The sequence below is a fragment of the Caretta caretta genome, chromosome 4, assembly GCF_965140235.1.
Source record: "Caretta caretta isolate rCarCar2 chromosome 4, rCarCar1.hap1, whole genome shotgun sequence".
Classification (NCBI taxonomy): Eukaryota; Metazoa; Chordata; order Testudines; family Cheloniidae; genus Caretta; species Caretta caretta.
The window spans coordinates 135,030,941-135,055,288 of NC_134209.1; the positions used below are offsets into that span (position 1 = coordinate 135,030,941).

The 24,348-nt window shown below is 42.5% G+C and overlaps 1 protein-coding gene across 2 annotated transcripts in view; it reads right to left on the minus strand.

The window, feature by feature from the left end:
- Window positions 1-24,348, minus strand: part of NAT8L (N-acetyltransferase 8 like) — a 61,479-nt gene that overhangs the window by 24,887 nt on the left and 12,244 nt on the right. The gene's annotated exons all lie outside the window — the stretch shown is intronic.

Sequence of the window (24,348 nt, forward strand, 5' to 3'; positions counted from 1 at the left end):
CCCCAACTCTTCATTGATCCCCAGCTTGGGTATTCTGTAGTGATTCTCCGGACTGCGAGAGGGTTCATGTTTCCTTCACTTAGGAGGGAAAAAAATCAAATGCACAAATACAAAATGGGGAATAACTGGCTTGCAATATTGCAGAAAAAGAGCTGGTGTTATAGGGGATCAAAAATTGAACATAAATCAATAGTGTGATGCTGTGGCAAAAAACCAAATGCTATTCTGGGATGTATTAGCATGCGTGCCGTGCATAAAACATGGAAGGTAATTGTCCTGCTCTATTTGACACTGGTGTGGTCTCAGCTGAAGTACCACACTTAAAACAGATGGAATCGAACTGGAGAGAGTCAAGAGGAGAGCAACAAGAGTGACACAAGGTTTAGAAAACCTGACCTACGAGGAAAGGTTAAAAACCCATGTTCTGTCTTAAGAAAGGAAGCCTGAGAGGTGACCTGATAACAGTCTTCAAATAAGTTAAGGCCTGTTATAAAGAGGACATGATCACGTGTTCTCCATGTCCACCCAGGGAAGAACAAGAAGTATTTGGCTTAGTTTGAGGCAAGAGAGATTTAGGTTAGATATTAAGAAACAAAAAAACTTTCTAAGAATAAGAATAGTTAAGCATGGGAATGGGTATTCCACAACCTCCCTTGGTGACTAGTCATTGGAGGTTTCTAAGAACAGGTTAGAAGCCAGGGATGGTCTAGGTATATTTGGTCCTGCCTCAGCATGGGTGGATGGATTAGACCACCCCTGGATAAAGCACCTCTATGACTATGATAAAGCAAATGAACATTCTCGAACAGTAGGTAGCATGCTGTACTGCCACTGAGGATGCACAAGTTACAGCAGTATAACAATGTGTCTCTACCTATTTTGTACTGCTATTCAGACGCCTCTCCATTCAAATCAAAGAGCTTTGAATTCAGCAGAAACTAACAGCTAAAAGCTACGTTAAAAGCACATATGGACAGTGATTTATCTCGCAACTAAAAAAAAATCTGAGTTAAGGCTATGCAACATCCTTAAAAAGAAGATCGTGGACAGTCCTGTTTCAAATATTTATTGCTAACATGTTTATACATCTTCCTCCATTTGGACATCTTTTGAGGTTGACGGTCAGCCAGAGGTCACTGGAATTACAGTGCATACCAGTGGTAGGTAGAGAGGCAGGTTTAATCATGTACGGCTGGCAGTGTATTTAGCAGTCAAGACAACCTCCAAAAAGCAGCCACCCCCTCTCTTAAAAGGCCACATTAAGGTATCTCCAAGGTTCACCACAGTACAATTTTGCTTGAGCTGTATTTAAGTCCATGGGTCACAGGTCAATTTAGAGAGCATGTAAATATTAATATACGTTATGCATCAGGAAGTTGGTGTTGCTCAACAGGCCAAGACGGGGGTCATAACAGGATAAGGAAAGAAAGATAAAGCAGAGAGATGGCTCCTTTTATCTTATGCCTTCTTATAGTTATTTTCACTATCTTTGGTGTGCTAGAGACCACTTGTTTTATTTTAACTTTTTACACTCTCTTGTTGGTTGTTTTTCCTTTTTACAACCACACCTTACTGTATCCTTGGCAATAATTTACGCCACCCTACTAGCATGTAACAAACATCTACATCAACTGAATCAAGTCCCAGTTCTATTAAGCATCTGAACTTTTGCTGGTTCTCTGGATGGTCACGAGACAGGCTGTATTGTAAGGAGTGGAACAAGGCAGTCATAAAACCAGAGCATGAACAAGGGCAATTTCAGCGGTGTAGAAACCACACCAACCAAATGACAGAAAGACTAATGTTCTAAACATTTTATATTTGGTTTCTTAGCTTTTGAAAGGCTAGTATTACACTAAGACATGACCAGCACATGCCATGGCAGTCTTTCTAGTCTACTGCTTAGATTTAAGAGTGATTTTCTGCTTCTGGGAATTTTTTACTTTCCCAACAGATTGTGGTTCATCTAACCCTGCCTTGACCCCCATCCCTCATTGCTGATTCCCCTTCCAGAACATAGTGTAATTTGTGAAACACCTTTCATTTCTACTCCTCTCCCTGGCTGCACAAATCCACCCACCGTGTGCTGCACAGCGACAGCTCTCTCCCACAAGCCACCAGGGGCGGTGGATGAAACCAAAATTATTTATTTTTATTGCAATTTCTTCTGCCTCTTTAGATGAATGAAAGAGCACTGGACGGATGGGTGGGAAGATTGGAACCAGTAGTGGAAGCAAAGAGGAGAAGTAAGAGGGAGAAGTGTAAGAGGAGAGAAAAGTGAGACACCACACAGGAAAAGTACTACAGAATGTAATAAACTTAAAATCAATTTCTTAAGGTTTCTTGGGACATTTAATAGGAGTCTACAGAAACTACCCTAAAAACTAGTAAAATTTAATAACAAATTATGTCTTTCCTATATAGGATGATTGGGGAAAAAAAACTATAGGAAAGTTATTTTCTTTTACATTTTACCTGAGGGTGTGTATATATGTGTTTTAGATAAGGGCAGGGAGAACCTTCTGTAGTATTTTTGGTGGGACATGGTCCAGTGGAAACATGAGAAATTCCCAGGGGTTGGAAATCCTTCATTCCCAGAAATGGACAAATTAAGCTCTGAAAGTCAGGGGTAATGTTAGTATTTCACATTCCCATTTTATTTAAAGGAATCAAGCTAATATTTTACAAAATTTCTCCTTTGTATTTCACTTATTCTCTTTCTGGAAACCCCATTGATTCCTACAGAAGTAGCTGCTGAGACACTGGAATAATCTAACCTGTGAGGAAACCTTATTAATTTTAAGCAGGGGAACCAACAGCAGCTCCCTGTGAAATATTGTTAGCTTGGAAGTCAAGTCATGTCCAAAAAGAAAAAAAAAAGGAAAAAAAAAGACAGACTGACAAATACTTTCAGATGCTGTACCTGAGCCTGACAGCTGCTGCCAAGTTTTGCCCATTCAAGAATGGAATTTTCAAAAATACTCACTACTGGATTAACCTCTCTCTTACAGGTAAAGCTGCCATCAACATCAATGGGAACAGATTTAGACCAAAACGGAGCACTTCTGAAAATCCCACCCGAAAACCAGATTTTTCTTAAGGGCCAGATTGGCAGCCCCTGACTGACACTGCTGATCAGTTACTCACACAATCAGACCTGAAGACTGCAGTATCGCAACTTGCGTAAGTAAACTGCTTGCCAATGCAAGTAAGATGTTCACAACCTGACCCCAAATGCTTTTCTCTTCCCTGCTGTTGTGTGAAAGCTCCACATGGACAGGAGAAACTGATTATACAGGGAATAAATGCTGCCAAACGTACAGAGTATTCAAACAGAAAAGAGAAATCAAGTCTCTTTCAGTTTGGTAACCTTAGCTACTACTTGTAGTACATAAAAAGAACAGGAGGACTTGTGGCACCTTAGAAACTAACAAATTTATTAGAGCATGAGCTTTCGTGGGCTACAGCTCACTTCATCAGATGCATACAGTGGAACATATAGTAAGAAGATTATACACACACACAGAGATAAGTTGAAAGTTGCCATACAAACTGCGAGAGGCTAATTAGTTAAGATGAAATATTATCAGCAGGAGAAAAAAAAACTTTCTCCTGCTGATAATAGGTCATCTTAACTAATTGTATATCTTCTTACTATATGTTCCATGCTATGCATCCGATGAAGTGGGCTGTAGCCCACGAAAGCTTATGCTATAATAAATTTTTTCGTTTCTAAGGTGCCACAAGTCCTCCTTTTCTTTTTGCGGATACAGACTAACACGGCTGCTACTCTGAAACTTGTAGTACATGAAGTATTTTCAGACAGAAATATGACTTAAGTGGACAATGTCCCATTAATGGTGTCTGTAAATTAACAATTATGTTCCATTCTGTTTTAGCAGGTCTCAGTAGCATAAACAATCAGCAGATGTCCACCTACAACTCAAAACCAGTTGGCCAAGCTACTGCAGCACACTGTACAATATGATATACTACAAATATAATTTACCTGAGACAGCCAATGGGGAGGGCTGCAAGGGAATTACCATGAGGGAAACATGGAAAGCAAAGTGAACACTGTGTGTTCATTGGAACCAGGGAGAGCACACAATGACTGGGAAATAGCATCTGTTGGAGTTCGAGATGGAAGTTAACGCCAGCCTATAAAGTCCGCTGCCTCCCTCTGCTGCCACGTTCCACTCAGGGAAGGTCCCATCCAGGCACAGAATTTCATGCAGAAAGGGAGGTCTCAAGTTCCTGTATGGCACTATCCCCCTTCCTGTCTTCTGTCAAAGGTGACCTCTGGGTTTGAACAAAGGGAAGGGGTGGGGGAGTGGCTAGGGCCTAGGGAAATGCATGCCATTCCTGCCCTCTAGCTCTGCAGATTCACTGCAAGAGATAACACAGCCAAGGAGTTCTATAACAATCTTTTCCATAGAGCAATCTCCACCCAGTAATCTTCCTCCTACACTCTATAGGGAGAAAATATCACCCTCTGGGCTCCCCAAAGGACAGGGCCTGTAATGTTGACAAGCCCTTGTGCAGTGTGTGTCAGGGGGGTGGGGAGGGTCTCTCTCTGCACCCCAAGTCTCCTGCATGTCCACCCATAGACCTGTCACAATCTGGTCCCTAGTTAGCAAGATGAATTAGCATGTCTCAAAATCCCTTCTCCAAAGGCCCACATGCTGATCCAATACAATGATGTTGCATTGCTAGGTCGTGACATTTCAGTGCAACAAGTTGCAACATGATGGAGCCTTAATTATATCCCCTTGGGCAAATACTAACTTAGAATTTTTGAATTCCAATTCCATCTCTGCATGAGATTCTGGGCAAGTCACCTGGCCTCTCAGCTGCCCTATCTACAAAGCAGGTGTAGGAACAATCACCTACCACACAGTGGTATTTGAGGATTAGATATATAAAGTTTGTAAGGCACTATATAAAAGTGCTGTGGTGAGTATAATTGTCTTGTTTCTCAAGTATCTGTTATTGACAATCACAAATTGTCCTTCACAGCCTGGGAGTTTGTCAATATTTAGAAATGACCTGGTGGCAAAGGAGGTGTATCTCATCTTTCCACCAGATCCTTTATAGATAGCTTTAAGGTGAGAAAGAGACAGATACCATGGCAGGAAGTGAGCACAGAGGAGATCCCTAGGCCAAAGCGTTCTGTGCAGAGCCATGGACGTTTGTGGTGCTATTTAAATCATTTTGACCTTTTATCTTGCAGATACGCTTAAAAAAGAATAGAGCAACTTACCAGTCCAGGCAAATTTCTCCATTTCTCTATGATTAAAGGGACATGCCAGGCAGATTAAACATATGCCAACCAAGAAAGCAGAGACTTCTGGGGAAAGCATTGTCTGTTGCAAAATAAATGAATGCTGCTGATTTTACAAGTTTCAGGCATATATACAGGACATCTACCTTCTGTCTGGTCACAAAATCTAGATGCTCTTGTATGAAGAGAGCCACCAAGGCTAGATGGCATTTGTACCAGTTGTAGATGATTGCAATTGTGTAACTAATCAGCATGAAGGCTGACATACATTTTTACAGGGCATCTCTTTCTTTCTCTCTTTCTGATATTCAAGTTTCTCCATTCTCTGGGCCTGCCCTTGTATTTTTCCTCTTGATTTCAGTAGGGCCAGCATTTCTTTCACTCTTAGTCACAAGTCTATACTGGACCTAGGCTGAAAGACATTATTGTGGAACTTTCTGTCAACTAAAGAACTTTACAATAGTTTGTAGCTGCCTAGCATTGTTGCTCAAAATGTGCTACATTTCAGAGATCCTGGATACCCAATAAGACTTGCTAGTTCTAACACCTGTTAGCATCCCTCTCAATCTGACCAGGCCTAAATGGGGAAACACAAATACCTAAACTGAAGGGGACACAAAAATTATTCAACATGAAATTAAGAATGTCGTGGGATCCCTTCCTTTATGTAAATAACTCCGTATAACCTCATTTTCATGATTCCTTATTTCTGATATAAATAACTCACAGCAGTAAGAATGAAGGGCACTAAATCGGTCACATCCCTTGAATCAGGCAACATTTGAAAGACATGCTTTGGAGAGCTGCTGTCTAGATGAAGGAGATAGATGTAGAACAGAAGGATCAGCCTCCAGCCAGAAATGGAGCTCAGCTAGCTATCCTTGTTCCTTCTTTCTTTTTCCTTTCCCTTTCTCTTTGTCTGTCTTCATCTCAGGATGAACTGTCTGGTGGTAAACAGTTTTTACTAATTTAATTAAACTGTAAAAAGATCACATGCTCATTTGTCTCCCCCCTACCAGGCAAAACATCTGAAATTTTACCATCAAAATGAGCAGTGCTCAGAGCACACAGAACTCCTGTAAGAACTCCCTTCTCATCTAGAAAAAGACAGGCATTTAACACCTCATCCTCCAATGATCTTCCCCCATAATCTCTGCTCCTATGCATTCCACTTCCAATCAGTCCTGGACAGGTCACTTCATGTGCATTTTTAAAACAGAGATCAGAATTTTAATGCAATCAGAGTGAGATTTCATAAAAACCTCATACACTGAAAACAGATTTACTATACATCACACGTAGCCAGGGAGTTGGGACTTGAACTCTTGTCCTTGCTCCTCAAACACAGGCCTCTGTCACTTGAGCAAAAGGAAAACTGTTAACATGCTCTGGGCCGATATCCTCTATGGGACAGTTGCCAGTGTTCACCATCACTCACCTCAGTCATACACAACATCCCTTATATTACAAGTATTACAGCCAGTGCATTGCAAGATTCAAGCATCTCCCTGCATATCAGAAAACTGCCCCAAGAGAGTCCAATCCAGAGGCAGAACACTAGTGCTGCTCTCATGATTATATTTTGTCTGAACCTTTCTTTTCCATGTCAGCATCTGAGCCTAGGCCTCCTGTGAAAACTCACCACGTAGTGTCATAGTGTTTGTTGCAGATCCAACTCAGGTGTGAGTAGCTTGCACAATACCTGGCTGTGCTATTTATGGCTTCAGCCAGTCACGCTAAATCAATCACTTTCTTCACCTAGAAGTTCATTCACAAGCACTTTAAATATGAGAAAGGAGATTAACAGCAGAGGTTCCCAGGCATTGCAAGACAACCACTCTAACCTAAGTCTTTAAGAAATGGAATAAAAATTAGCCAGAAATATGTATCTATCATTCATATTTAATCTTCAACTAAGCATTGAGAAAATATTAAGTGAATGACTCTTTAAAAGAAAAAAAAAACAGAGAGAGGGGGTGGGGAATGTTATCCTTCAGGGACCCCTACGAAACTTGGAACTGTTGCACTTGGGTCATCCTTATGAATTCTACATATTTTTTCATACTGTGATGATGCATTTATTTAACCTGGCTTTTCCTTTGGCTTGCTATTTGGGAGAGGATTTATTATCAGTGCGGTTGAGCAGAAAGTGAGGGTGGGTTGGATTTATTGCAGTTGTCAGAGAATCAACCGAACAATACTCGCTCCTCTTCTCAAACTGCCCCCGAAGTAATTTGCATACTTCAAGAACATCTTGCCATTTTATCTAATTTGTTTTGTCCCAGGAGTCAGTCTCACTCTCTCACACAGACAGAGAGCTAATTTCTCAAGATTTCAGATTGTGTGTTAATCTGTAAATTATAGTTATTAAATACTTATTTGCCCAGAAAAAACCCCACACATCACAGCTGAAGCTACATGTGTCAAGGCTCATTCTGTAACTCTTTGAAGCGGCAAAGGCCAAATCCTACCCACAAACATCTTCCAGCTGAAAACAATGGGAAGAAGGCAGAATTGGGAGATTTATAGCAGAAGACACTAACCACTAGGTTAAGTAGCCCTAAAATAATGGAAATGCTGGACACAATTCTCCTCTAAGCTTCACACTCTTATATGTCCACTGACTACAGCTGAGTTACTGTAGTAAGTGAAAGGAAAAGTGGGCCCAAAGACATTACTTAGACTAGACCCTTGAATCATAGAATCATAGAATATCAGAGTTGGAAGGGACCTCTGGAGGTCATCTAGTCCAACCCCCACCCAGAGCAGGACCAATCCCCAACTAAATCATCCTAGCCAGCCAGCAATCAATGCAATCAGCCCAGTGCCAGCATATCATTTCTGCATCTTACTGTTTAGTTGTTTGATGAGGGCCCAGCCCTGCATGATGCTGAGTGTCCTCATCTCACACTGATAACAATGGGAGGGAATGGTGCTTAGCAACTTTCAGGAACTGCTCAGCACATACCAGAATCAGGCCCCTAACAAGACAGCTGGAAACATTTTTCAATTGAAAAGATGTAAGCAGCAGAGTGGAGATAAGGCTCTGATGAAGCACTGATTATGTGAAATCTAGAATTGCAAATAGTAGGAATTTTAAAACGTGCATTTTGGCCTTTTTGTTGGTCATGGTATGTCAGATTATGCCTTTAAAGGCCTGGGCTGTAGGAAAGGGAGTGCAAAGCCACACCACCTCAAGGGAAGCACCAAGAGGCAGCCAAATGGCCCAGGTACCTTTCTGTAGAGGACAGCGTATTCTGCAACACCCCATTAAAAGGTACAGCATACTCTCCACACCATAGCGGACCAGCTGCGCTGGCCAGAACATAAGGGAATGCACATAAGTTACTCCTGGAGAAATTCTGCGAACAATATGTTAAAATTCAGCAAAATTCTGCATATTTTATTTGTCAAAATAACATTATATAATCATGCGAGTTTCATTTTGGTAATTTATTTCAGTATACCTGTAAGCAACTGTGACTGTAACAATATAGACAACAAAAAAGATTCCTCCAAGAGTAGAAAGTTAAAAAAAAACACTCTACCTAGTTCCTGTTTTACTGCCTCCTCCCCCTCCAGAGCCTAGCTATGCGGCCCCTTGCAGCCCACACACCCGTACCCCCTCCCACCCAGAGTTCAGCCACAGGGCCAGACACCCACACAGAGTCCAGAGATGGGGCACCGCCCAGCCCAGACACCACACCCTTCCCACAGAGCCTAGCTGTGGGACCTCTTCCAGCCCACACACCCATACTCCCTCCCCCCAGACCCCAGCCATGGGGCACCCCCAGCTCAGACACCCTCATCCCCTCCTCCCCAGAGCCCAGGCACGGGGCGCCTCCGAGTCCAGACACCTGCATCCCCTCCCTTCCAGAGCCTAGCCACGGGGCGCCCCCCAACCCAAACACCCACATTCACTACCCCCAGAGCCCAGCCACGGTGTGCCCCCGAACCCAGACACCCACACCTCCCACCCCCCAGAGTCCAGGGATGCTGGGTCCTGGGCTTATATGTACTTTCCTGCACATCACCTCTTCCTTCAGGACGACCCGGAAACTGCAGCTGTCTGGAGCCCTCCAACTCCCTCTCTCCTTCCTCCCCCATACAGTGTCCTGTATTTTTTGTAAGCTGGGCTCTGCCGGGTCCAGCAGCCCCTAGTGGCAGCCAGCAGCTCTTCAGCACCAATTCTGCAGAGGAAAAGGAAATTCTGTGCGGAACATTAATTCTGTGCAAATTCTGCACTGTGCAGTGGTGCTGAAAGAATTTAATGGAAAACCAGAAGAAATCAGCAATGTAGTCCACCAAAAAAAGGTACCACCTATCAGCCAGCCAGAAATAAATAACTGCAGCCTGTCTGCTGAGAAATGATTAGAAAACCCTCAGGGACTGGTTCACACTACAGACCTATGTCGGTGTAACTGTGTCACTCAGGGGTGTGAAAAATCCACCCCCTATCGTGCCCTTGTCCCATGTAGACAGCACCATGTGAACAGGAAGACTTCTCCCATTGACATAGCTACTGCCTCTCAGGGAAGTGGATTAACTACGCCGACAGGAGAAGCTCTCCCGTTGGCGTAGTAGTGACTTCACTAAAGCCTTGCAGCATTGCAGCTGCCCTGATGAAGCTGTGTCGCTTTAGCGTTGTGTGTAAAGACAATCCCTTATTCTAACAGTTACAGGAGGGAAAGCAGGGCTCCCCAAGCTGTGGCAGAGAGTGGAGCTTGATGTTCCACCCATTCACAATTTAAGACGATGGCACATGAACCATAACGTTTGGGAGCCGTGGATTGGCAGAACATGCTTCCCCCCCACCCCTTCAGTGAGCAATTGAAGTTAACCAGTAAACTGAAGATGCTTTAAATGTAGGCATAAAAGCCTGCTGAAGCATTTGATCAAGCATGGAATTCCAAAATGTACAATATTGGCCAAATGCTGTCATCAGTACCAACTATATAACCCCAGTGAAATCAACGGGTCTGCATCAGCAGGAGGGAAGGCAGGCTTCGTCTCCAAAAGTCTACCAAAAGGGGGTGGGGGGAATTCAAGATTTTAATCATGAAAGGTATAAATAGAAGGGTCAAATAAGGTAGACACCTGATTTATTATAACTTAGTTCTGCAGAAAAGATTTGACAGTTTAGAGATTTGATTCTGTATTCCTTACGCATCCAAAATTCTCAGTGAAGCTAATGAAGTGCCGGGTCAGACCCTCTGTAAATTAATAATTTTTAGATAGATGCTTAAAAAAAAATCTAAATCTAGCCACACTTCATATGTTACATTCCAGATATAAAACTATCTTCCTAGTACCAATTCTGGAAGGCAGCTGCTAAACATTGGATTCTCATGCTATTAGTTTACAAAATAAATTTTATGTTGCTGTTTTGGGTTTTTTAAGTGAGCTATATAAAATGAACATTGTTAATGCCTGGTTTCTACTATCCTGTATAAATCTACTACTGTGACTTTATTGCTTTCTGGATCTATTAAACATAGATGAGCATCATTCAATTTCCACAGATTGAAAGAACTAGGAGAGAATTAGAGAACATCTAGATTTATTTGTAAACTGACGGGTTTTTATTACAATGTGTACTTTTACTGTTATAAAGACAATAAACAATAATCAAATGAACTAGTCTTAGTTTAGAAGATGGCTTAATCATCAAGAAAGAAAAACCTTGGACAAAATATATCAGTCCAAATCCTGTTCACCTTATTCACATAACTTATTCTGGTAACACTAGGACTGGCCAGAAAGCAAGAATTCCAGTTCGTGAAAAACTGGGGTTTCAGAATTTGTTTCCATTCCACATCAGGGTGAAACCAAGACCTTTTTAATTATTTTTTTTTTAAGAGAGAAAGACAAAAATCATACAAGAGACCCAGCTCCCAGTGCTTTAGGAACTCACCCTGGATGTGGGAGACCCACGTTCAAGTCCCTGCTCTCAATGTCAGGCAAAGAAGGGACATGAACGTGGGTTTCTCATATCCCAGGTCAGTGCCCTAACTATATGGTCAGTCTCACTCTACCCCAATGAATATTTATTTATATGAAGTGGAACAGCTCTAACATGAGACTCAGAGAGAAAATGACTTGATAGCCCAGTGGGACTTGAAAGCTCAGTAGGACTTGAACCTGGGTCTTCCACATCACTGATGAATACCTTAACAACTAGGCTACCCTCTCTCTCCCACCTAAAAACCTATCCTGGATCTGAGAAACCCTCTTGACAAAAAAGTTTCATCAACACTAATACGTTTCTGCAAAAAAAACGTTCAATTGAAAAATTCCTGACCAGCTCTGGTGGACACCAATGGGACTTGCCCAATGAGCAGGACGCAGTCCAAGATACTTTAGCGGTACGGTCTAGATTACACACATCTAATATGAGCCATAAATGATGCTTTAGGACAGAATAACCAATCACTAATTCCAGCCAGTTAGAAACAAACTAAATATTTTGCGTATTAAAATAAGTTAGAACTTTAACATTTTTGCTGTTGTTCATTATGGGCCTTACTCCTGTTCCCACCAGCATCAGTAAGAGTTCTGCTATTAACTTCAGTGAATGCAGGGAGGGGCCCCTCTATATTTTTTTGTTAATTAAATGGTCTCATTTTTACTGGGTGTAAATTCTCTCAACTTTGAGAAGACTCATACATTTTATTGCACTCACTGATCAGCCCTCCAAACAAATATGTGCAAACAAGTACCACTAACCGAAAGAATCATGTATTTACCTGTAAAGTGTTTGAATGACCTGGACATGATTATTTTTTCCCCCTCCCAATGTGGTAACTGGAAAAACACCCATTGACTTGAACTGGTTTCAGATCAAGATCCTAGTTACTACAGTAACAGGTGCTAGTTAATAAATAAATGACACTTTAATGGTATACAGCAAACACCAGGGCCCTGAAAAATCTTTGACATCAACATTTATCTTTATTAGTTTATCAGCTTTACTTTCTTGAGTGTTCTGAAGTTTTTTGGCTGCTTCACTGCAGAGGGAGAACCTACTGTTGCATTTTCTTTAATCTAAAAATGAAAAGCTCATGCTGCATTGTATGCCAGCTTGCATTTCTTCCTGCAGTTAAACCAAATTAAAACAGGATGACATCTTTCAGCTAATACAAAACATAAGACTGCCCCCAGCCTCTATTCTCTATTAATAATCCATTGGAGTGAACAACCATCAGTGATGTGGAGTTATAGCAGCTTTAAAAACCACCTTGAAGGATGTGTTACTCAAATGCCTCTAACTGCCAGTAGCTGGGAGGGGATGACAGGGAATAGATCACTAGATAATTGCCCTGTTCTGTTCATTCCCTCTGAAGCATCTGGCATTGGCCACTGTCGGAAGACAGAATTTGGTCTCACCCAAGAGGGCTGTTCTTATGATAACAGTGAGCAAAGAAAAGGCTCAAGCCACAGATTCAGTACAAACTACAAAATAAAAATACACAGCTGGTTTCCTAGAACCAGTCTTGGGCAAGGATTTTCCCCCCTATTTCTGGCACTGTAGCTCAGAACTGCAACCTGTGTGTGTGGACACATACATACACCCTCCATGAAATACAAGCAAGTATTAAATAGGCTGACAGTTAAAAATCAACCACACCCAACACTCAGATCACACATTTCATACCATGGAGTTATACCAATATGTGCAGCATCGCATATCAAAATATGGAGTCTGCCACAATACACTGTAGAAAGGAGAATTCTAGCTGGATTTGTACAGTGCAGCACTGAGATACTTTGTTGCATTCCTCTCAGATACAGCCCCAAGACAACTGCTTCACATCCTTGAGGGCCCTCATCTGTGTGTTTATTGCACAGATCAGTACTGTCCCCACTCTGCTTCAATATCGATATGAACCCCCTTTGGAGACACAGACAGGACTACAGGCTTCATTGGCTACTACTTACTGATGACACCCAGCTCCACATTGCCTCATCTGCAGACACAAACACATTAACACAAGAACACCTGGATAAAGAGTAGATGGCTCAAAGTAAGTCCAGGAAAGACTGAAATGATGCTGTCAGAAAGGGGAAAGCACTTCGATGAGCTAACCAAGACAACAGCCCCTCCCTCCTTTGAAGGACCCACCTTCTGTTCACAGAAGTACTACATAGTCTTGAGGCTAATCAGGCTCTTTACTAATCCTGGTCCCCCAGGTAGGAAGAGTGATGAGAACTGCAGTATTCTGTCTACAGCTTGCAAGGAAAATACGCCCTTCCCCTTTGTGGGGAGGAGCTAGCCAGAATGTGCTATGCTAGTCACCTCTGCAACTGGGAGGTAGAAGCCGTGCAGAAACACCAGTTTATGCAATTTTGCCCACCTCCTGAGCAAGACAATCCACTGCACCTTCCAATGGCTCCCAGTTTGCTTCCTGTGCCATTTCAAGGCCATGGACTTTAAGGTCTTCAAATACTTAAACACAGCCCACAACAGTGACTCTCCATTCTCAACCCACCAGCGCACACGTACTCTTCCAGAACAACGGAGCTGACAATGAAGCAATCAGCCACATACACAGCCTTGTACATTAGAGGTGCTTCCTGGTGGAACAACCTACCAAGATAAGGCTGCAATTCTTAGTAACAGTATATGGCGCTCAGTTATCATGATGATGAATACAAATAAAATAAAATGGATAACATAAGGCAATGCCACCAACAAGCCCTGAGTATGTCAATACAATTCTTTCTTCTGGCCTGACTTTTCAAGTTGCTGAGCACTTGCAGTTCCTGTTGACTTCAATGGTACCTGGGAGTGCTCAGCACTTCTGAAAATCAGGCCACTAATGTCCATTAATAAGCTCAGTAACATTGCAGGAAATAGTAACACTGGTTTCTTATGGAGAATAAACCCAAGGTCTCTTTCATTGAAGCTGAAAACACCCTATGAATTCAATTCATTAATTGTAGCATCCTTCCTTGGTTATCTCCCAACTTCTTTGATCTCTCTCACTCCATGCTGTAATCTAACACCCTCTTGACTGCAGTCTGCCTGCTTTTCTGGATCCGTTGTAAACAGTGAGTCCCTGGGGGATTGTTATATTCATACCTACCACATACAGCCAATTCCATCCATGGTGTAAGATTATTTTGGTGGAGTTGCATCTGCTTATGCCAGGGCTGAATTTAGCCCATTTATTCAACAACTTGCTGATAGGAGCATTACAACAGTGGTATGATTTAACAATGCAGCAAATCACTCAAAGCTTCACCTTGTTCTGTTGTTTGTGAATTATGTGACTCGTGAACACAAAGCCTCCTGCACTCCCAAGTACTTCTATCTCCGCCTATCTGAAATAGCACCACAAAAAGTAAAGAACCCATTGAGCAGTTTCTCTGGAAAGCATGGGCCCAATTTATCCCTGCAATACTCCAATCTAACTCCCATGAAACCAATGGAGTTACACTAGTGTAAATCTGGAGTAACACAAAAAGTGAATCAGGCCTACGTGCATATTACTGCTGGCTGTTTTTGAGAATGATGTGCCACCCTTCTTTGGGCAGATCAGGCCGAATTCATCCCTGCTGTAACTCCACTGACCCCTCTTACACCACGGATGACACTAGCTCATTTATTTTAAGCGTGATGTCATTCAGAAGAGAATTCTGCATCCATAAATACATGAACATCTCTCAGGCTAGGCACAGGCTACAGATCTGCTCTGTATGACGCACTAACATTAAATAAAAATCTGGGTTGTCGATTAATCGCAGTTCATAGAATCATAGAATCATAGAATATCAGGGTTGGAAGGGACCTCAGGAGGTCATCTAGTCCAACCCCCTGCTCAAAAGCAGGACCAATCCCCAATTAAATCATCCCAGCCAGGGCTTTGTCAAGCCTGACCTTAAAAACTCCTAAGGAAGGAGATTCCACCACCTCCCTAGGCAATGCATTCCAGTGTTTCACCACCCTCCTAGTGAAAAAGTTTTTCCTAATATCCAACCTAAACCTCCCCCACTGCAACTTGAGACCATTACTCCTTGTCCTGTCCTCTTCTACCACTGAGAATAGTCTAGAACCATCCTCTCTGGAACTACCTCTCAGGTAGTTGAAAGCAGCTATCAAATCCCCCCTCATTCTTCTCTTCTGCAGACTAAACAATCCCAGTTCCCTCAGCCTCTCCTCCTAAGTCATGTGTTCCAGACCCCTAATCATTTTTGTTGCCCTTCGCTGGACTCTCTCCAATTTATCCACATCCTTCTTGTAGTGTGGGGCCCAAAACTGGACACAGTACTCCAAATGAGGCCTCACCAATGTCGAATAGAGGGGGACGATCACGTCCCTCGATCTCCTCGCTATGCTCCTACTTATACATCCCAAAATGCCATTGGCCTTCTTGGCAACAAGGGCACACTGCTGACTCATATCCAGCTTCTCGTCCACTGTCACCCCTAGGTCCTTTTCCGCAGAACTGTTGTCTAGCCATTCAGTCCTTAGTCTGTAGCTGTGCATTGGGTTCTTCCGTCCTAAGTGCGGGACCCTGCACTTATCCTTATTAAATCTCATCAGATTTCTTTTGGCCCAATCCTCCAATTTGTCTAGGTCCCTCTGTATCCTATCCCTGCCCTCCAGCGTATCTACCACTCCTCCCAGTTTAGTATCATCTGCAAATTTGCAGAGAATGCAATCCACACCATCCTCCAGATCATTTATGAAGATATTGAACAAAAGCGGCCCCAGGACCGACCCCTGGGGCACTCCACTTGACACCGGCTGCCAACTAGACATGGAGCCATTGATCACTACCCGTTGAGCCCGACAATCTAGCCAACTTTCTACCCACCTTATAGTGCATTCATCCAGCCCGTATTTCTTTAACTTGCTGACAAGAATACTGTGGGAGACCGTGTCAAAAGCTTTGCTAAAGTCAAGAAACAATACATCCACTGCTTTCCCTTCATCCACAGAACCAGTAATCTCATCATAGAAGGCGATTAGATTAGTCAGGCATGACCTTCCCTTGGTGAATCCATGCTGACTGTTCCTGATCACTTTCCTCTCATGTAAGTGCTTCAGGATTGATTCTTTGAGGACCTGCTCCATAACTCGTGGTTAACTCAAAAAATTAATTGATTAATCAGTTTTACTCATACTGTTAAACAACAGAATACCAATTGAAATGTATTAGATATTTTTGGATGTTTTTCTACATTTTCAAATATATTGATTTCAATTACAACACAGAATACAAAGTATACAGTGCTCACATTATTTTTATGACAAATATTTGCACTGTAAAAATGATAAAGAAATAGTATTTTTCAACTGAACTCATACAAGTACTGTAGTGCAATCTCTTTATCGTGAAAGTGCAACTTACAAATGTAGATTTTTTTTGTTACATAACTGCACTCAAAAACAAAACAATGTAAAACTTTAGAGCCTACAAGGTCCACCCAGTCCTATTTCTTCAGCCAATCGCTCAGATAAACAAGTTTGTTTACATTTACGAGAGATAATACTGCCGGCTTCTTATTTACAATGTCACCTGAAAGTGAGAACAGGCATTCGCATGGCACTTTTGTAACCGGCATTGCAAGGTATTTACATGCCAGATATGCTAAACATTCGTATGCCCCTTCATGCTTCGTATACACCATTCCAGAGGACATGCTTCCATGCTGATGATGTTCATTTAAAAAAGCGTGTTAATTAAATTTTGACTGAACTCCTTGGAGGAGAATAGTATGCCTGTTTTACCAACATTTTGCCATATATTTCATGTTATAGCAGTCTCAGATGATGACCCAACACACATTGTTTGTTTGAAGAACACTTCAATGCAGATTTGACAAAATGCAAAGAAGGTACCAATGTGAAATTTCTAAAGATAGCTACAGAACTCAATCTAAGATTTAGATCTAAGAACTCAATCAAATCTGAAGTGCCTTCCAAAATCTGAGAGGAACGAGGTGTGGAGCATGCTTTCAGAAGTTTTTAAAAAGCATCACTCCAGTATGGAAACTGCAGTACCTGAACCACCAAAAAAAGAAAAATCAACCTTTTGTTGGTGGCATCTGACTCAGAGGATGAAAGTGAACATGCATCGGTGTGCACTGCTTTGGACAGTTATTGAGCAGAACCCATCATCAGCATGGACACATGTCTTTTGGAATGGTGGCTGAAGCATGAAGGGACATATGAATCTTTAGCGCATCTTGCACATAAATATCTTGTGACGGTGGCTACAACAGTGCCATTTGAAACCCTGTTCTCACTTTCAGGTGACACTGTAAACAAGAAGCGGGCAGCATTATCTACTGCAAATATAAACAAACTTGTTTGTCTGAGTGACTGGCTGAACAAGAAGTAGGACTGAGTGGATTTATAGTCTCTAAAGTTTTACATTGCTTTATTTTTGAATGCAGGTTTTTTTGTACATAATTCTACATTTGTAAGTTCAATTTTCCTGATAGAGAGGTTGCATTACAGTACTTGTATGAGGTAAATTGAAAAATACTATCTCTTGTTTTTTACAGCACAAATATTTGTAATAAAAAATAAATATAAAGTGAGCACTGTACTCTTTTGTGTTCTCTGTTGTAATTGAAATCAATATATTTGAAAATGTAGAAAACATCCAAAATATTTAAATGGTATTCTATTATTGTTTAACAGCGCGATTAATCATGTGGTTAGTTTTTTTAATTGCTTGACAGCCCTAATAAAAATTACACATGGAAATCCCTAATCAAAAGTGAGATCAATCATTGTTTTATGCTTTTGTTATATGCTCAGACCACACCATTATGGCCAAAAGTTTGTCCTATAAATCTAGTCCAATTATTCACAACTTTGTAATGTTAATATAGCATTTATAATCAAGTTACATGTTGACAGGATTTCATTAGCAGTAGCTTCAGATTAAAGATCAACCAAGATATGTGAGGACTTGAGAGAGTATGTAAAACAAGTCAATGTGGGATAGCAAATACCCAGGTGTATCCACGCCTCTCCACTATACCTAATTATGTGAGTGAGGGGAACACAGAATGCAATTAGAAGCAGCAGGGCTGCTGAAAGGAAACACTTTTCTATGCGGAGTATACTCAATCCGTGGAATGCCCTTCCCTGGGATATTTGAGGCTGGCAGCTGAGTAAGCATTGAAAGAGGACCAGACTCACGAATGAGATTAGCATCAGTTGTTACACTAGCTAGGTTTATGAGAAATAACGATCTTAATGAATCAGAGCATAAATTTAACAGCATTTAGGATCAGGAAGACTTCCGCAGTCCCATGCACTATGACGGATTTTTGCCTTCCTCTAAAACATTAGGCTTAGACATTATGGTGTCTCATGCTTAGGCATGGTAGAATGAACATTCACTCTCAGTCACTGTCAAAGATAGGATACTGAATTAGTTGGACCAACTGTCTCTTCTTGTGTGCCAGGACCTGGGCTCTCCTGAAGGAGAGAATAAACACATTGCAGGGGCACTGATAAGAATCCAAAGCAGTCCCATGAAGATATGTTTATTCCAGCATTGCAGTAAAATGCTGTATGGTAATGCTGAAACAAGATTTCTATATAAATCCCCCATCTGTCACTTACAGGCCTGGTCTACACTACAAACTTATGTCAACCTAAGCAGTGTTAAGTTGACCTAATAATATATGTGTCTACACTACCGAGTCCCTTCCGCTGACCTAAGTGGCCTGTAAAGTCGACTTCTGTACTCTACCTCCATGAGAGGAGTAGCGCTTGATTCAACATCCATGGAGATAGTGTAGACACCGCGTTGTGTAATTCGAATGAATTATCCTCCAGAAGGTGTCCCACAGTGCTCCGCTGCGACCGCTCTGGAGAGCGGTTTCAACTCCACTGCACGTCAGCCAGGTACACAGGAAGCAGTTGCTTCCCTGTTAAAGCCCCTGCAAGTGTACCAGAAGACAAGGGAGGCGAACAGTCATTTTGGTTCTGCCCCACAGAAATGCTGCTTTTACGAGGAGTAGCATGCAATTCTCGGCGGCGATCCCACCACTACCCCAAAACGCTCCGTGGATACCTTCCAGGAGCCCCGCGTGATCTCGAGCAACAACGAGGAGGACACTGTTGACAAGGAAGAAGAGGAGGAGGAGGAGAATGTGAGGCAGGCAAGCGGAGGATCCATTCTCCCCGATCACCAAAAACTGTTTTTAACCCTGGAGCCCATCCCTTCAGAGGATCAGTTGGTGGCGGAGCAAGAGGCCGGGGAAGGCACCCCTGGTGAGTACACATTTCCAATCAAACTCTAGGGGTTACATGCTGTTCTTTTTTTATGTTTAATGTGAATAAAAAAGTATGTGTAGTGGAGGCCTCTCCAGCTACGCAGAGGGCGCTCTCCGAAAAAGACTGTTTATGTGCACGGGGACGGCCCAGGAATCCTCCATGGAGATCTCTAGGAAGCGTTGATGGAGGTACTCTGCAATCCATTGCAGAAGGTTTCTGAGGAGGGCTGCCTTATTTCGTCCACCACGGTAGGACACTTTCCCGCGCCACTCCAGTATTAACTCTGCTGGCATCATTGCAGCACACAGCATTGCAGCATCAGGACCAGATCTGCACCCAGAGGCTTGCAGCATCTGGTCCCTTGCCGCCTCTGTTACCCTGAGGAGAGTTACATTGCATAGGGTCACCTAGGGGAAACGGGAAGTTTTGAATGTTTTATTTATATCCCTTAAACCACAAACAATTCAACAAATAATCTGCCCCGTTTGGTGAAATCTGGGTCACACAACTACTTTTTCCCAAAGCTGCCATGGTTGTGGTTGGAAGGGATCACCGTATATTGCAAGCAAAGGGGGGGGGGAAGGAATGGGGGGTGGCGGCTTCCTGTTTTTCTCCCTTCCCTCTGCCCAGACCAGTGCCGCTTTTGTAAAAAACAAACTATTTGGAGTTTACAGGGGATAAAATGCACTGGAGGGGACAGATTGGTAAGGAACATCACAGATTACTCTGGACCATTGCTGAAACTGGTTTTCAAAGCCTCACGGAGACAGAGCCCCTCGATGTGCTTTTCTTTTTGCCCTGGTGTCTGGCAGCTCAAAATTGGCTGCCAGACAATCTCAGCATCACCAATGGTTATTGTGCAGTCTGGAAAGAAAGTCCCTACTTGCAGCTTTCTGAACAGACCTATGTTCCTAAAGATGCGTGCATCATGCACCTTTCCAGACCATCCCCTTTTGATGTCAGTGAAATGGCCCCTGTGATCCCGCACCGCTTGCAACACCATTGAGAAGTACCCCTTTCGGTTTATGTACTCTGATAAGGTGGTCTGGTGTCAAGATAGGACTAGGCGTTCCATCTATCGCCCCACCGCAGTTAGGGAACCCCATCGCGGCAAAACCATCCACTATGTCCTCCATGTTGCCCAGAGTCACTACCCTTCTTAGCAGAACTCTGTTGATGGCCCTGCAAACTTGGATCACAACAGATCCCACAGTAGATTTACCCACTCCAGATTGATGCCCCACTGACCAGTAGCAGTCTGGCGTTGCAAGCGTCCACAGAGCTATCACCACTCGCTTCTCCACTGTCAGAGCAGCTCTCACTTTAGTATTGCTGCACTTCAGCGCTGGGGAAAGCTCTTCACACAGTTCCGTGAAAGTGGCCTTACACATTCAAAAGTACTGCGGCCACTGCTCGTCATCCCATAGCTGCATAACGATGCGTTCCCACCAGTCAGTGCTTGTTTCCCGGGCCCAGAAATGACGCTCAACCGTGTCAAGGTGAGGTGTGACTGTTGCCAGCCACTGCGAATTGCTCTGCTCTAGGTCTTCCAGCAGGACTCCTTGCATGGCAACACATTGTTCCGTGTGGCAGCTCCTACATCAGCTGTGTAAATACTGCAGGATAAGGAGTGAGGTATTTGTAATGCTCACAACAACAGTGTACAGCTGAGCAGGGTCCATGCTTATTGTGCTATGGTGTCCGCGTGGGTAACCCTAGCTTACAAAAAAAGACACAAAAAAGGCTTGGCTTGTTTGCTGTTGATTTCAGGGAGGAAGGGAGGTAAGTGCATCATGGGAAGCTAACGCAATGTTCCCATCACCACCAATGTTTTGGTCCCATAAGTCATTGCAAGGCCAACCCAAAATTCCACCTGGCTACGTGCACTGTGAGATAGCTACCCACAGTGGAGTGCTCCGTGCGTCAATGAAAGCCCTGCTAGTGCGGATGCACTCCACCGACACAATGAGCCTAGTGTGGACATGCAAGATTGACTGGCTTAAATCGGAGGCTTGATGTCAACTTCCATGAAGTCGATTTAACTTTATAGTATAGACATGGCCACAAAAACATGAAAAGAACAAAAGAAGAAAACCTCCACAAAATGTTGGCCCCGATTCAGCAATGCCCTACCCTAAAGTAAACAAGTAATCCCATCTCTATTCAGAGGAGCACGAAGCACGAGCTTGATTCTCACGGACAACAACTGGATTTAAGCACTTTGCTGAATTAGGCCTTTAATCTGAACTTTCTCCTACTTCAATCTCAGCCCAGAAGTGAAGTTTTTGGATAAACATTTTCAGAGCCTTTTTCCTGAATGAAAACCAGGGCCTTTGAGATGCTGAAAGACACAGCTTGACGTGACCCTCAGAACACCTGCAGGTTCTGAACCAAAACCAGATTTTTCTTCCAGACCCATTAAGTAAATCTAGTTGGCTTCAGAAGCAGGAGAAGTTTGAAATGACACTTTAAAGAATACATCTTTTAAACAGTTTGGGCTTTTTAATTCCACCTGACGACTGTTAAATTGCCCTTTTCTTACATCACGAACATTCCCTGGTTTTCAGCCTTACAGCATCTTATAAAAGCGTTATAGCACTGGCTTTATAAACTCAGATAGTGCCGCAATGGCTTCCTCTTTAGCTAAGCCCGTTTAAGCCTGGCTAGTGCTTGGACGGATTAGTGCCGGAAAATGGCAGGTGCTCTACTTTTGTTTTTTGTCTCGCTGGTATCAAAAGCTGCACAGAACTATTTTATTATTGACATTATTTTCTTTTGGAAGACTAGATAGTCAGGGGCTTCTCCAGGGCTCCACTCGTAGTGTTATGCAGTGTTTCTGATGCTGTTACCTTGTTCTCTGGGGGAAACATTGAAAAGAACAAAATATCCACTAGCCCACAGCTCTACTGCAATGGACTGTGATTTTTCTACATTTCATAAGCTAAGCAAGGTTTGGCATGGTAAGTACCTGTTAACCTCATAAAACCAACAACCATCCCATGAGACATGTCACTTATGCAGTCTTGATTTCAGTGGTTATCTTACATGTCCTATAGAACCACTTCTTATAGTTCTGGTTGCACTGATCCTTCTCATAGGAACTGCCATGCTCTATTGGACTAGTGGTCCATCTTGTTCAGTGTTCTCTATCTGACAGTAACCAGCACCAGACACTTTAGAGGAAGGGGCAAGAAACTGTGGCTGTTTGCAGTTAAACTGTCTCCAAGAAAAGTGTCCTCCTAACCTCCATGTGTTAGAGGCTGCTTTATGCTCTGCATCATGAAGATTTATATCCCTTCTAGACCTCTTGATTGTCTATTGTTGGGGTGGTTTTTTTTAAAATATTTATTATAACGCTGGATGTTCTCATTTTCCACATAAATGAAGAGGCACTATAATAAGTATCCTCAAGTATCTGAGCATTGTAAACTCCAAGGAAAGGAAGACCTTTGGTGGGAGAGGTGGGGGGAAGGGAAAGCAGGGAGAAACTTCCTGGGCTCTGGAACAGTCACCCTAACAAAATGTGGGAAACCTCCACAGTTACAAAAATTTCAAAACAAGTCCAAATTCACTGGAGAATATGACATGGAGATGGACAAAATGGCCTAACGGAATTATAGAAATTAGAGATGCAAGTGGCCTACAGTATGACACAGTTGTAGTGTAGTCTATGTTAGCTGACTAGTAGGACATAACTTGCTGATCATACACTGAAAGCACTGGGGGATGGGGAGGGAAGAAAAAGAAGGACAGGTAGAAGATAATCCAAAGACTTAGTAACGAGTCACCAATAATTCAACACTACTACCAAGTTATTACATAATAGCTGTTCAGATCTCTATTGTATGAGATGCGTGGTGGTGGTCATTTTCTAGTGGACAGCTGTTCCATCACAAAACCACCACCAGGACAACTAGCAGTGAGACCTACAACTGCATATGCAGAAAGGTAAGTACTCACACCTCTGGAGGTGGCTTCCAAGTCAGATTCAAAAGTAGATTGATGGGACAGAGCCAGAGAAGCTTCCATACTTGCAACTTGTGATTCTGGTTCTCTCTCTTTGTCTCTCTGAGAGAGAGAGAGAGAGAGAGAGAGAGAGAGAGAGAAAACTCTGTTTCCACTGATATAAGTTAGGTACCTCACACAAGCCACAGTCACTTTAACAGAAAAGAAAAAAAGAAAAAAACCTGCCTGATGGTTGTTTGCTTTATATTTCAGGAACTTTTATAGTGTTTTAAATCCATATTTTCCAATAGTAAGGTCCTGTTCAGTTGATTTTTTAAAATACACAAAGCTAAATGAATCTTTTCTGAGATCCATTTTTTAAAAATTCATATTTTTCTACTTGCCGAATTAGGCTTAAAAAAATATCAAACCCTAACTTGCTGTTAAATTGTAGGAGCTCTCACACCCGTAAAAAGGCAGAATTGTCATTTCCTGCCAGGTATTTCTACACTTTCCATTCTTAAAAGAGATGTTGGTCACATTTTATATTGATGATACATTGAAAAATTGCTTATAAAAAGATTAAATGATTAGCAATGTTTTAATAAATGGCTAATCAACTTATTGTGAGAGTCCAACAGGTCAACAGGCTGCTTATAAACATGTCTTATAATCATCTAACAGAGTATGTCCACACAGCAAAGGCTATGCATGGACTAGCCTGCCCAAGCTAACTTGAATCCAGCTAGTGCAGGTAACAGCAGCAGTGAAGACAGGGCAGTGCAGTCTTCAGCATCGGCAGTACATGCCTGGCACAGCTCCTGGACAGGTATGCCGCTTGCTGGCACGTTCAGAAACCCATGTTGTGCTC